The following is a 13,017-nucleotide window of genomic DNA, read 5'->3' as shown; positions in this document are numbered from 1 at the left end:
AAAAACAACTATATGTGTTGTTAAAGTCTTAACTGGGGATACAGTATATGACCCTGATAGAATAAACAACACTTTCAGGGACTTTTACAAATCTTTATACTCACCACAGATAAACCCATCTAAAGACAAAATTAATCAGTTTCTTGATAGTATAACCCTTCCGAAATTATCAGATAATCAAACGATGGCACTGGATTCTCCGCTGACACCAGGTGAACTCCAGGAAGCTTTGAACAGTATGCCCAATAATAAGGCTCTAGGCCCAGGTGGATTTCCAGTAGAATTCTATAAAGAATTCTGGACAATTCTGTCACCAACATTCTACAGAATGTTGCAGGAAACCAAGGAAAATGGTAGACTACCACCAAATATGAATTCTGCCAACATTAATCTCTTGCTAAAACCAGGCAAAGACCCTATATTGCCTACCAGCTATCGTCCAATATCCCTTATTAACGTTGACCTTAAAATAATTTGCAAAGCTCTCTCAAAAAGAATAGAGAATTCATCCTGACCAAACTGGTTTCATAAAAGGGAGGCACTCATCAACAAATACACGTAGATTACTTAATCTGATAGACTATTTGTGCAATAAAAACCTTCAAATTACAATATTGTCTCTAAATGCAGAAAAAGCATTCGATAGAGTTAATTGGAATTTTTTATTCGCAGCGTTACTCAAATTTGGTTTTGGAAACTCTTTCATAAACTGGTTAAAAATATAATATAATTCCCCAACAGCATGTGTTAGGACAAATGACCAAACATCCTCTAGCTTCTGTCTCAAGAGGGGCACCACGCAGGGATGCCCTCTCTCCCCCTCACTGTTTGTAATTTTTATTGAACCACTAGCAGCAGCAATTAGGCAGGCTATAGTGATTAAAGGCATTAAATGCAAGAATGTTGTCATGCATCGATCGTCCGCTCCTCTTGTGTGCCACGCCCCCTCATTAACCCCATGTGGATTCCCCATGTTTACCAGCTGTTCCTGATCATTGTCATTAGTCCATTGTATTTAGTCCGCGTTTCCGTTTGTTTCCCCAGTCCGGTCATTGTAATGTCATCCCATGTGTTGCCTGCTCCTTGTGTTGCTGCTCTTATTAAACCCCGTGTTTGCCCTGACTTTTGCTTCCTGCGCTTCGTGCGCCGTCAAGCACGACAATGTAGAACATAAGGTCAGTCTTTATGCAGATGATGTGTTACTTTTTCTCCAGCATTCACAAACCACTCTCTCTGAGGTAATTACATTAATAAACTCTTTCTCAAGAGTCTCAGATTTTTCGATAAACTGGTTAAAATCTACAGTTCTTCCAATTAACTGCTCCTTTTAGAATTCTTCCTCCACTCCACTGCAATCTGGAGATATTAAATTTAGGTATTAATGTTTAACCTCGGCTGGCAGATTTAACTAAATTAAACCACATCCCACTTTGAAAGAAGGTAGAGGATGATATGGTTAGATTGAAGTCCCTACCCATATCACTCATGGGAAGGGTCACCTCAATAAAAATGATGGTTTTGCCAAGAATTAATTATTTATTTGCAATGATCCCGAGCAAACCATCACCTGACTGGTTTAGATCTCTGGACTCCGCCATCTCTAAATTCCTTTGGAAAGACAAACCCCCGCGTATTAGCTTAAAAACCCTGCAAAGGACCAAGGACAATGGAGGACTAGATCTGCCTAACTTTCACCACTACTTCTTAGCCAACAGGTTTCAAAACATCTCAGGGTGGCTAAAACATACCCTCTTAGATGAACCTTGGCTAGACGTAGAACAGGCACTATGCAATAATATAGAGATTTTGAATCTACCATTCATTAGCTCAAACATCAAACGACACGAATACTTCAAAAGCATCAGTATCAGCTCTTCTCTGACAGCATGGTGGGAGTTTCTAAAAATGACTGAGTCTTCATTAATCCCATGCAAACATGCTCCCATCTGGAACAACCCTGACGTACTACTAAACAATAATATGATAAATTTCCCGGATTGGAGTTGTAAAGGTATTAAATACTTGGAACATATATTTGAAGAAATAGACTTTATCCCCTTTGACATACTAGTTAAAAGATATGGGATTAACAAGAATAGATTTTTAGAATATCAACAAGTTAAATCTATAGTGAAAAGGAAATTCAAGTCTAATCAAATCAAATTACAAATACCACCAAGTGTGGCAGAATTCCTTAATCTCAAAACCCCCAAATTACTGTCTAAAATATACAGGACACTTTCGAAAATGGATGAATCAATATCCCTTCCTATTGCAAAATCGGAGGCAGATCTATCAATCAGCTGGGACCACAATTTCTGGTCTAAGACATGTTTAAAAACCTTTGAACTGATTAGAAGTCAGTTTACAATTAATACAGTACAAAATCCTGCATAGTGTGCACTATACATGGCATCGGATGTTCAGGATGGGTTTTACATCTTCTAACAACTGCTCACACTGTCAAGGGGATACACCTGACAATTACATCCATGCTCTTTGGTTCTGTCCACCTGCTCAGATGTTCTGGCACAGGATTTGTGAGGACTTATCAAAGTGTCTGAAATGTACCATTCCAGCCTCTCCTTCAGTCTGCTTGTTGGGCGACCTAGATGGTGTCACTACAGAGATTAACACAACCCACATGGGTTTCACCGCTTTATGCATTGCTAAGAAGACTGTCCTCATGAACTGGAACAATAAAAATAATCTTAATATCAACCAATATAGAGACAGTTTGCTGGACCATTTTAGTCTTGATACAGCTTCTGCCACCACATGAGACCAATATCTCTGGGCTCCTTTGATCAGCTCCATCACCTAGTGGGGGTGGGGGTCACAGGTTTGTCCCGCTTTGGTCTTTGTTGTTGGTTTGGGGGGGGGGGGCATTTGGTCTTGGGATGTCTGGGGGTTCCCTGGGGGTGGGTTTCTTCGGCACTGGGGCTGCGGTCCTGGCCTGGATGGGGCTTTGGTGGCTCTTGGGTGGTGTCTTTCTGGTGGCTGCATGCAGCGCTGCTGGGGTAGCCTGTGTCGGCGGACGTAGGTTACCGGCCTGGCGGCCGTGCTGCTCCTGGGTGGGTCCTTTCCTCCCCATCCCTAAGTGCTTCCCTCCTCCCGCTCCATCACACCAACACACATGTAGGGCTTTGAGGTGCAGGTGCGTCGCTGGGATGCAGGGGAGGTATTCCTCCTCTGTCCCCTCGTGACCACCTGTATCTCAATTATACATCACAACTTAGACACTCTCATTACTTACTCTCTCATGACACATACATTTAGAGCCTTGGGGGTGGGCACACAGAATGGCGTCCAGAGGGCGGTCTGTTCATTCAGCCTTACCTCTGGTGCCAGTGCCCACTTCTCAATTTTAAGTCGCACATAGACATTGAGGGTTCTGGGGAGGGGCCGAGCTGACACCAGCTGTTGATTGGCAGAGGGTGGTTAGTGCCATGCCCTTCCCCTGTTTTAAAGCACTTTAGAACAACACGTACCAACACCACATCTGAGCGGGCGAGGGGAAGCATGGGGTCTTTTCACACCCCCGTTCTCTGTTCGTCATCTGGAGCCAGGGGCTGAGAAGAAGAGCTGGCCGTCCGGTCGGGGTCTGGGCTGGTGGGCTTCTCGGCTGCTGCGGGGTCCGGGGTGGTCTTCACACGTGGCACAGTTCACACACTACTAGACATTTACATGGAGAAACCTTATGAACACCAGCGCGCTGACACACAGGTGTGCGGACAGGTGCTCACGGACATGCGCTGTCTTCATTGGCTGTTGCTTCTGGGCATGTGTTGTAATGCTGGTTGTGTGTGCTGTTCAAACAACATTTAACATTTGATTTTCAAGGTGATTTGTACAGATGTTGATTGTTGTTTTCTCTCTTCAGCAGACAGTGAAGCAGATTATCTGTTTTTCCTCTCTTTTTTTCCCTCTCTCTCTCCCTCTCTCTCTATCCCCTTTCTTCTCCTTCTCTTTCTTCTCCCCTCTCTCTCCCTCTCCTTCTCTTGAGGAAGTAAATATAAATAAATATTTAAATAGCTCCTCCTTGGATTGCCACCTTATTGTGGTGGAGGGGTTTGCGTGCCTCCGTGAACCTGGGGGCTAGGTTGTCGGGGGCAATAGCCCCTGGTAGGGTCTCCCAAGGCAAAAAGGTCCCAGGGGAGGGGCCAGACAAAGAGCAATCCAAAAGAACCCTATCCAAAAGAATCCAAAAGAACCCTATGAAAAAGTATAATAACAAAGTCCCGTTTCCCTCGCCCGGACTAGGGTCACTGGGGCCCCACCCTGGATCCAGGCCTGGGGGAGGGGCCCGTTGGCGAGCGCCTGGTGGCCGGGCCTTGGCCCGTGGGGCCCGGCCGGGCACAGCCCGAAAGAGGCACGCGGGACTGTCCCCAGGTGGGCCCACCACCCACAAGGGGAATGTCAGGGGTTCGGTGCATTGTGGATCGGGTGGCGGCCAAGGGAGGCCCTGGCGGTTCGATCCCCGGCTGACAAAACTGGCTTTCGGGACATGGAATGTCACCTCTCTGGTGGGGAAGGAGCCTGAGCTTGTGCGTGAGGTTGAGAGGTATCGACTAGATATAGTCGGGCTCACCTCAACGCATAGCTTGGGTTCTGGAACCAATCTCCTGGAGAGGGGCTGGACGCTCTTTTACTCTGGAGTTGCGGCGGGTGAGCGACGCCGGGCTGGGGTGGGGCTATTGGTGGCCCCACAGCTCGGTGCATTAACACCGGAGTTTACCCCGGTGAACGAGAGGGCTGTTTCCCTGCGCCTTCGGGTCGGGGATTGGTCTCTGACTGTCCTCTGCGCTTATGCGCCGAATGTCAGTTCGGAGTACCCGGCCTTCTTGGATTCCCTTAGCGGTATGCTATTTGGCGTGCCGTGGGGGGATTCCATCGTTTTGCTGGGGGACTTCAACGCTCACGTGGGCAATGACAGTGTGACCTGGAAGGGGGTGATTGGGAGGAACGACCTCCCTGATCTGAATCCGAGTGGTGTTCTGTTATTGGACTTCTGTGCAATGCATGGTTTGTCCATAACGAACATCATGTTCGAGCATAAGGGTGTCCATAAGTGGACATGGTATGAACATGCCCGGGGCTACAGGTCGATGATCGATTTTATAATCGTATCAACTGATCTGCGGCCCTCCGTCTTGGACACTCGGGTAAAGAGAGGGGCAGAGCTGTCAACTGATCACCACCTGGTGATGAGTTGGCTCAGGTGGCGGGGGAGGAAGCCGGTCAGACCTGGTAGGCCTGGTAGCGGTTTTCGTCCTGGTCGTGGAACGCTGGACCAGCTTTATACCCTTGCAAGGGTACTGGAGGGGGCCTGGGAGTTTGCCTATCCAGTCTACATGTGTTTTGTGGATTTGGAAAAGGCCTACGACCGGGTTCCCCGAGGTGCTCTGTGGGGGGTGCTTCGAGAGTATGGGGTCCGGGGTCCACTGTTGTGGGCGATCCGGTCCCTGTACGAACGGAGCAGAAGCTTGGTCCGCATTGCCGGCAATAAGTCGGACGTGTTCCAGGTGCGTGTTGGGCTCCGCCCGGACTGCCCTTTGTCATCGGTCCTGTTTATCATATTTATGGACAGGATTTCTAGGCACAGCCAAGGCGTCGAGGGTGTCCAGTTTGGTGACCTCAGGATTGCCTCGCTGCTTTTTGCAGACGATGTCGTCCTGCTGGCTCCATCTGCTGGGGATCTCCAGCAGGCACTGGGGCGGTTCGCAGCCGAGTGCGAAGCGGCAGGGATGAGGATTAGCACCTCCAAGTCCGAGACCATGGTTCTCAGCCGGAAACGGGTGGTTTGCCCTCTTCGGGTTGGGGAAGACGTACTGCCTCAAGTGGAGGAGTTTAAGTATCTCGGGGTATTGTTCTCGAGTGAGGGTAGGCGAGATCGGGAGCTGGATAGACGGATCGGAGTGGCGTCTGCAGTTCTGCAGGCGCTTAACCGGTCCGTCGTGGCTAAGAAAGAACTGAGCCAAAAAGCCAAGCTCTCGAACTATTGGTCCATCTTTGTCCCTACCCTCACCTATGGTCATGAGCTATGGGTAATGACCGAAAGAACGAGATCGCGAATACAAGTGGCCGAAATGAGGTTTCTCCACAGGGTGTCTGGGCTCTCCCTTAGGGATAGGGTGAGAAGTTCGGATATCCGGGAGGGCCTCAGAGTAGAACCGCTGCTTCTTCACGTCGAAAGGAGCCAGTTGAGGTGGTTTGGACATCTGGTGCGGATGCCTCCTGGGCGGCTACCCGGAGAGGTTTTCCGTGCATGTCCTACAGGGAGGAGGCCCCGGGGCAGGCCCAGGACTCGCTGGAGGGATTATATCTCTCAGCTGGCCTGGGAACGCCTCGGTGTCCCCCCCGAGGAGCTGGTGGGGTTAGCTGGGGAGAGGGAGGTCTGGGTGCCTCTACTGAAGCTGCTACCCCCGCGACCCGAACCCCGGAAAAGCGGCAGATGATGGATGGAAGGATGGATATTTAAATAGAAATAAAGCAGTCCTCCGCAGAGGGGAGGTGGTGGAGGGAATATAAAAAAAAACAAACAAATCATTTTAAAAAATTAAATGTGTGTTAAACATATATACTTTTTGTGATCAAATTTTATGTAAAAATTTTAACATAGAACAAAACACAACCCCCCTATTCCCTGAGGACAGCACATAAGCAAAAAAAAAAAAAAATTAAATTTTACATGTACAGTGTGTGTGTATATATATGATGTCACGGTTCGGTACGTTTTCGGTACAGTATAAAAGTGAAAAAAGCTTTTCTTTTGTGTAAACAGTAAATTCTTTAATCACATTTAATTTGAAACTTTACTTGCATTACATTTTGCAAGATATTCTCAGAAAATGAAAGTGTATAACGTTTAAGATAAAAATATATACCAGTTTCAATATTTTATTCTTGGGAAAATGCAGCATCAGTATATGACTTGCTCTTAAAAATAACAACTTAAAGTGCAACTGAAAGAGCTGGCTGAAGAATTATTTTTGTGCATACAGGCAAAAGTTTAACGACTTTTAAAGTGTAACTTTTCTTTCAGTAAACTCTAACATATAGTCTCAGAAAAAATAAGATAAAAAAATAAATATATACCAGTTTAAATATTTTACTTATGAATCTGCAAGATGAGTATTTTGCTGGTTTTTTTTTAAAGAACTTAAAGTGCAAATGAAAGAACAAACTGATTTATTCAGACTGAAATACTTTTTTTTTTATCAAAAACACTCTGCAACATTAGGTGTTTCAGCTTGTTGCCCTCTTAGGTTCACTCAACCTTCATGTTTTTTGCCAGAAAAATTAGTTTGTCCACACTGTCTGCAGAAAGGGCAGATCTGTTGGCTGTTACGATGTCTCCAGCAGTAGAAAAAATCCTCTCACTGGGCACAGAGGTTGCTGGTATGGCAAGGTAGCATTTTGCTAGCTTGGCAATGTGTGGATACATGTATTCATTGCTCCTCCACCACAACAGTGGGTCAGAGTCAAGTGAAATGCAGCTTAACACCTTGTAAGAGGCAACTTCTTCCTTCACCGTCAGCTCCAAAGTTGGCTTGTTGCTCACCTGATCCTGGAAGAGCTCACCAAACAGTTCAGCCATTGTAGTCTTTTTGACAGGAGGGGATGGAGATGCATCTGGGTGTTCTCTTGTCCTTCGGGTTGAACTGGCTGCCATAGTCCCTGTGTCCTCTGCCACTTCATGCTGCAGAAAAAAAATATTTTATTAAATTATTCCAACATCTCCTAATTAGCCAAATAAATATTTTATGCAAAAACTAATTTAAATACCTCTTCTACCATGGTTAGCACCTCTGTTACAAGGCTGCTGAAGATCCTATCACGGCTGGCATCATCCCCGTGAGGAAGGGCCTTAAACCTGGGGTCAAGGACTGTGCATTTGTGGAGGTAGTCTTCACACGAGTTGTATCTGTCCTTAATGTTCTCTCTGATGGCAGCCTTGATTTTACTCACAGTTGAGCTGTCATTTTCTCTGGGCTCCATGGAGTTCAGTATTGTGCTTTTGAGAGGCAGAATCATAGATGCTGAAGGTGTGGATTCAGTGCTTATCAGAGTTGTGATGGTCTTTAGTGGTTTAAGGATCTCAATGACCTCCTCTGCTACTTTCACATCTTGATCAGTAAGTCCGGTAAAATCTTTATTATTCTTGAGGCCCTTGTCTGTCAGTGCTGTATACACTGCTGTCTGCTGCTCCAGGTACCGTTCAAGCATATCATAACTGGAGTTCCAGCATGTAGGTACATCCTGAATAAGAACATGCTTTGGCACATTAAGCATCTCTTGTTTCATCTCCAGCATGTGTGCAGCTGTTGGGCTACGATGAAAAAACGTCACAATCTTTCTCACTTTACCTAGCACTCTAGAGACTTGGTTGAGTTCTGTGGCTTTCTGGGAAGCTAGATTGATTGTGTGTGCAAAGCACCCAATTTGGGGACCCAGTCCTGCTTCATTGACCGCATTCACCATATTTCTTGCATTGTCTGTTGTCACTGGAATTGCTGTTCCTGGCCTTTCCAGCTTCCACTCCAACACTGTGTGCTTCAGTTCTCCTGCTATGTTTGTGCTGGTATGTTGTTCATATAAGGCTCGGGTTTGCAGAACATGGCTTGCTATATTCCACTCAGGTGTTACAGTATGTGATGGACAGTTACCGTTATGTAGCTCTCAGTCACTCTGGATGTCCATCCATCAGCTGTAAGCGCCACAGCACACGCCTTGGACAAATCGTGGATAACATCCGATTTTGCCTTTTCATAAAGGGATGGTATTATTTTCTGGCTGAAGAACTTACGAGAGGGAATGTCATAACGGGGCTCAATAACCTTAAGCATGTGTTTAAACCCAGCATGCTCAACAACTGAGTATGGCCTTAAATCCGCAGCAATAAAAACACCAATGGCATTTGTAATTGCTTTGGCTCGATCCGAGGAGCTAGGTAAAGGTTGTTTAAATGTAGCCGGAAGCTGCGTTTGCACTGCAGTTTTATTTTTTACGGTGCCGAGGTCGACATTCATATGATGCCGTTTCAAATGAGTGAGCATGTTTGACGTGCTGCTACACGCATGTCCGATCTCTACTGAACAGTACCGGCACACTGCTTTCGTCTTATCCACGTGTTTTTTTCCATTTTCATATCTCACCGGGAAACCGAAGTGTCCCCAAACAGGAGACTTTAATGACAACGGAGGATATTCTAGCTCCCGCTCTCCTGAGTCGCTTGCCATAACTTCTGCTGTGCTCCACTGTGTTTGGTGTGCAACGCAGTTAGGTGTCCGAGTCGAAACTCGGTGCGAAAGTGCGTACCGAACCGACAGGGTCGTACCGAAACATTCGAATACACCGGGGCGTACCGGTCCACCCCTAATATATACAGTATATATATATATATATATATATATATATATATATATATATATATATATATATATATATATATATATATATGTTTACATCCTTTTTGGCAGTGGCAGTAACGCAAAGGATGAACTGCATGTTCTTTATACACTCGCCTAAAGGATTATTAGGAACACCTGTTCAATTTCTCATTAATGCAATTATCTAATCAACCAATCACATGGCAGTTGCTTCAATGCATTTAGGGGTGTGGTCCTGGTCAAGACAATCTCCTGAACTCCAAACTGAATGTCAGAATGAGAAAGAAAGGTAATTTAAGCAATTTTGAGCGTGGCATGGTTGTTGGTGCCAGACGGGCCGGTCTGAGTATTTCACAATCTGCTTAGTTACTGGGATTTTCACGCACAATCATTTCTAGGGTTTACAAAGAATGGTGTGCAAAGGGAAAAACATCCAGTATGCGGCAGTCCTGTGGGCGAAAATGCCTTGTTGATGCTAGAGGTCAGAGGAGAATGGGACGACTCATTCAAGCTAATAGAAGAGCAACTTTGACTGAAATAACCACTCGTTACAACCGAGGTATGCAGCAAAGCATTTGTGAAGCCACAACACGCACAACCTTGAGGCGGATGGGCTACAACAGCAGAAGACCCCACCGGGTACCACTCATCTCCACTACAAATAGGAAAAAGAGGCTACAATTTGCACGAGCTCACCAAAATTGGACAGTTGAAGACTGGAAAAATGTTGCCTGGTCTGATGATTCTCGATTTCTGTTGAGACATTCAAATGGTAGAGTCAGAATTTGGCGTAAACAGAATGAGAACATGGATCCATCATGCCTTGTTACCACTGTGCAGGCTGGTGGTGGTGGTGTAATGGTGTGGGGGACGTTTTCTTGGCACACTTTAGGCCCCTTAGTGCCAATTGGGCATCGTTTAAATGCCACGGCCTACCTGAGCATTGTTTCTGACCATGTCCATCCCTTTATGACCACCATGTACCCATCCTCTGATGGCTACTTACAGCAGGATAATGCACCATGTCACAAAGCTCGAATCATTTCAAATTGGTTTCTTGAACATGACAATGAGTTCACTGTACTAAAATGGCCCCCACAGTCACCAGATCTCAACCCAATAGAACATCTTTGGGATGTGGTGGAACAGGAGCTTCGTGCCCTGGATGTGCATCCTACAAATCTCCATCAACTGCAAGATGCTATCCTATCAATATGGGCCAACATTTCTAAAGAATGCTTTCAGCACCTTGTTGAATCAATGTCACGTAGAATTAAGGCAGTTCTGAAGGCGAAAGGGGGTCAAACACCGTATTAGTATGGTGTTCCTAATAATCCTTTAGGTGAGTGTAGTGCCATCAGCGAAATTGCCATTCAAAATCTTATTGTTGCTGGGGTCTTTGACTACATCAGGGGTGCCCAATCTTATCCGCAAAGGGCCGGTGTGTATGCAGGTTTTTGGGATAACCTTTAGGTCAGCTGTTCAAACCCAGGTGTGAGGACTCTTCAGCCAATCAGACCTCTAATTAGTAATCTAATTAGGGAGTTGCAGCGAAAACCCGCATACACAGCGACCCTTTGCGGATAAGATTGGCCACCCCTGGACTACATCAACATGAAGACTGTTCTCCCCAAATTCTACCAAAAAGTTAATTTTCCCACTAGATGGACCTCATCTTTGTAACGCACAACACATACAAAGCCACATGCTGCTCCCCACCTCGGACTCTAAGACCACAGCTGGATTCTGGACTTGTTTACTAAGAGACCAACTTGGGCAAGAACATCTCTAGCAGCATCACAGAAAACACCAGCATCCCCCCAGACTGTGTCCTCAGCCCACTTCTGTCCATCCTCCTGACCCTGTGACTGTATTGCCATGTACAGCTCCAACATCATCATCAAATTTGCTAACAACACAATGGCAGTGGGTTTCTTTGCAACAGCGATGAGTCAGCAAACAGATGGACATGGAGCAGCTCGCAGACTGATATAAGTGCAACAGTCTACCTCTCCATCCATCCATCCATCCATTATCTTCCGCTGGATCCGAAGTCGGGTCGCGGTGGCAGCAGTCTCAGCAGGGAAACCCAGGCTTCCCTCTCCCCGGCCACTTCATCCAGCTCCTCTGGGGGAATCCCGAGGCGTTCCCAGGCCAGCCAAGAGACATAGTCCCTCCAGCGTGTCCTGGGTCTTCCATGGGGTCTCCTCCCAGTGGGACATGCCCGGAACACCTCACCAGGGATGCGTCCAGGAGGCATCCTGACCAGATGCCCGAGCCACCTCATCTGGCTCCTCTCAATGCGGAGGAGCAGAGGCTCTACTCCGAGTCTCTCCCGAATGACCGAGCTCCTCACCCTATCTCTAAGGGAGAGCCCAGCCACCCTGCGGAGAAAACTCATTTCGGCCGCTTGTACTCGCGATCTCGTTCTTTCGGTCACTACCCATAGCTCATGACCATGAGTGCTGTAACTAGCTGTATCACTTCTGCTTTGAGAAATACAAAGTCTCACACTGCAGGTTCCTGCAGTGGATAATGCATACAGCTGAAAATATCTGAACCCTCTCTCGCCTCCACTGAAGACGTCTTCCTCAAACACTGTTCTCGCTACGCCTTCTGTGCCTGAACTGTGGAGGGCCCCTTCCACCCTTCCCACAGATTTTCTGTCCTGCTCCCATCTGGCAGAAAGTACAGAAGAATATTGGAGCTAGTTTTGCCAGATTCAGCAACAGCTTCTTCCTTAAAGCTGTAAGGACACTCAGCATACTTCTGCCCCCCCTTACCAACTACCAAGCCTAAAAATACCCAGCACCCACAATGGCACTGCTCAATTACCATTTATTTATCGTTAATTGCTGATATTTTTGTATTTATTCTACTGTTCTCTGTTATAACATTATTTATTTCCTGTTTTTGTTTTCAAATTCAGACACTCTGTATACTGCAATGGCCGAAATTATTGGCACCCCTGGAATTTTTCCAGAAAATGCACCATTTCTCCCAGGAAATTTCTACAGTTACAAGTGTTTTAGTATACATGTTTATTTCCTTTATGTGCATTGGAACAATACAAAAAAACAGAGGAAAAAAAAGCCAAATTTGACATAAATTCACACAAAACTCAAAAACTGGGCCGGACAAAATTATTAGCACCCACAACTTAATATTTGGTTCCACTGAAATTAATCGCTTCCTATAACCATCAACAAGCTTGATACGCCTCTCAATTGGAATTTTTGACCACTCTTCTTTTGCAAACTGCTCAAGGTCTCAGATTTGAAGGGTGTCTTCTCCCAACAGCAATTTTGAGGTCTCTCCATAAGTGTTGAATCGGATTTAGATCCGGACTCATTGCTGGCCACTTCTGAACCCTCCAGTGCTTTGTCTTCAACCTCCCCAAACCATCTTACAACCTCCACCATGTTTGACTGTAGGTACTGTGTTCTTTTTTTGTAGGCCTCATTCTGTTTTCTGTAAACAGTAGAATGATGAGCTTTACCAAAAACCTCTACCTTGGTCTCTTCTGTCCACAAGATGTTCTCCCAGAAGGATTTTGGGTTCCTCAAGTCTGTCGTCTTTATGTTTCTGTGTCAGCAGTGGGGTCCTCCTGGGTCTCCTGCCATAG

This window comes from Paramormyrops kingsleyae, chromosome 5, assembly GCF_048594095.1.
Source record: "Paramormyrops kingsleyae isolate MSU_618 chromosome 5, PKINGS_0.4, whole genome shotgun sequence".
Classification (NCBI taxonomy): Eukaryota; Metazoa; Chordata; class Actinopteri; order Osteoglossiformes; family Mormyridae; genus Paramormyrops; species Paramormyrops kingsleyae.
Note: the sequence above shows the minus strand (reverse complement) of the source record.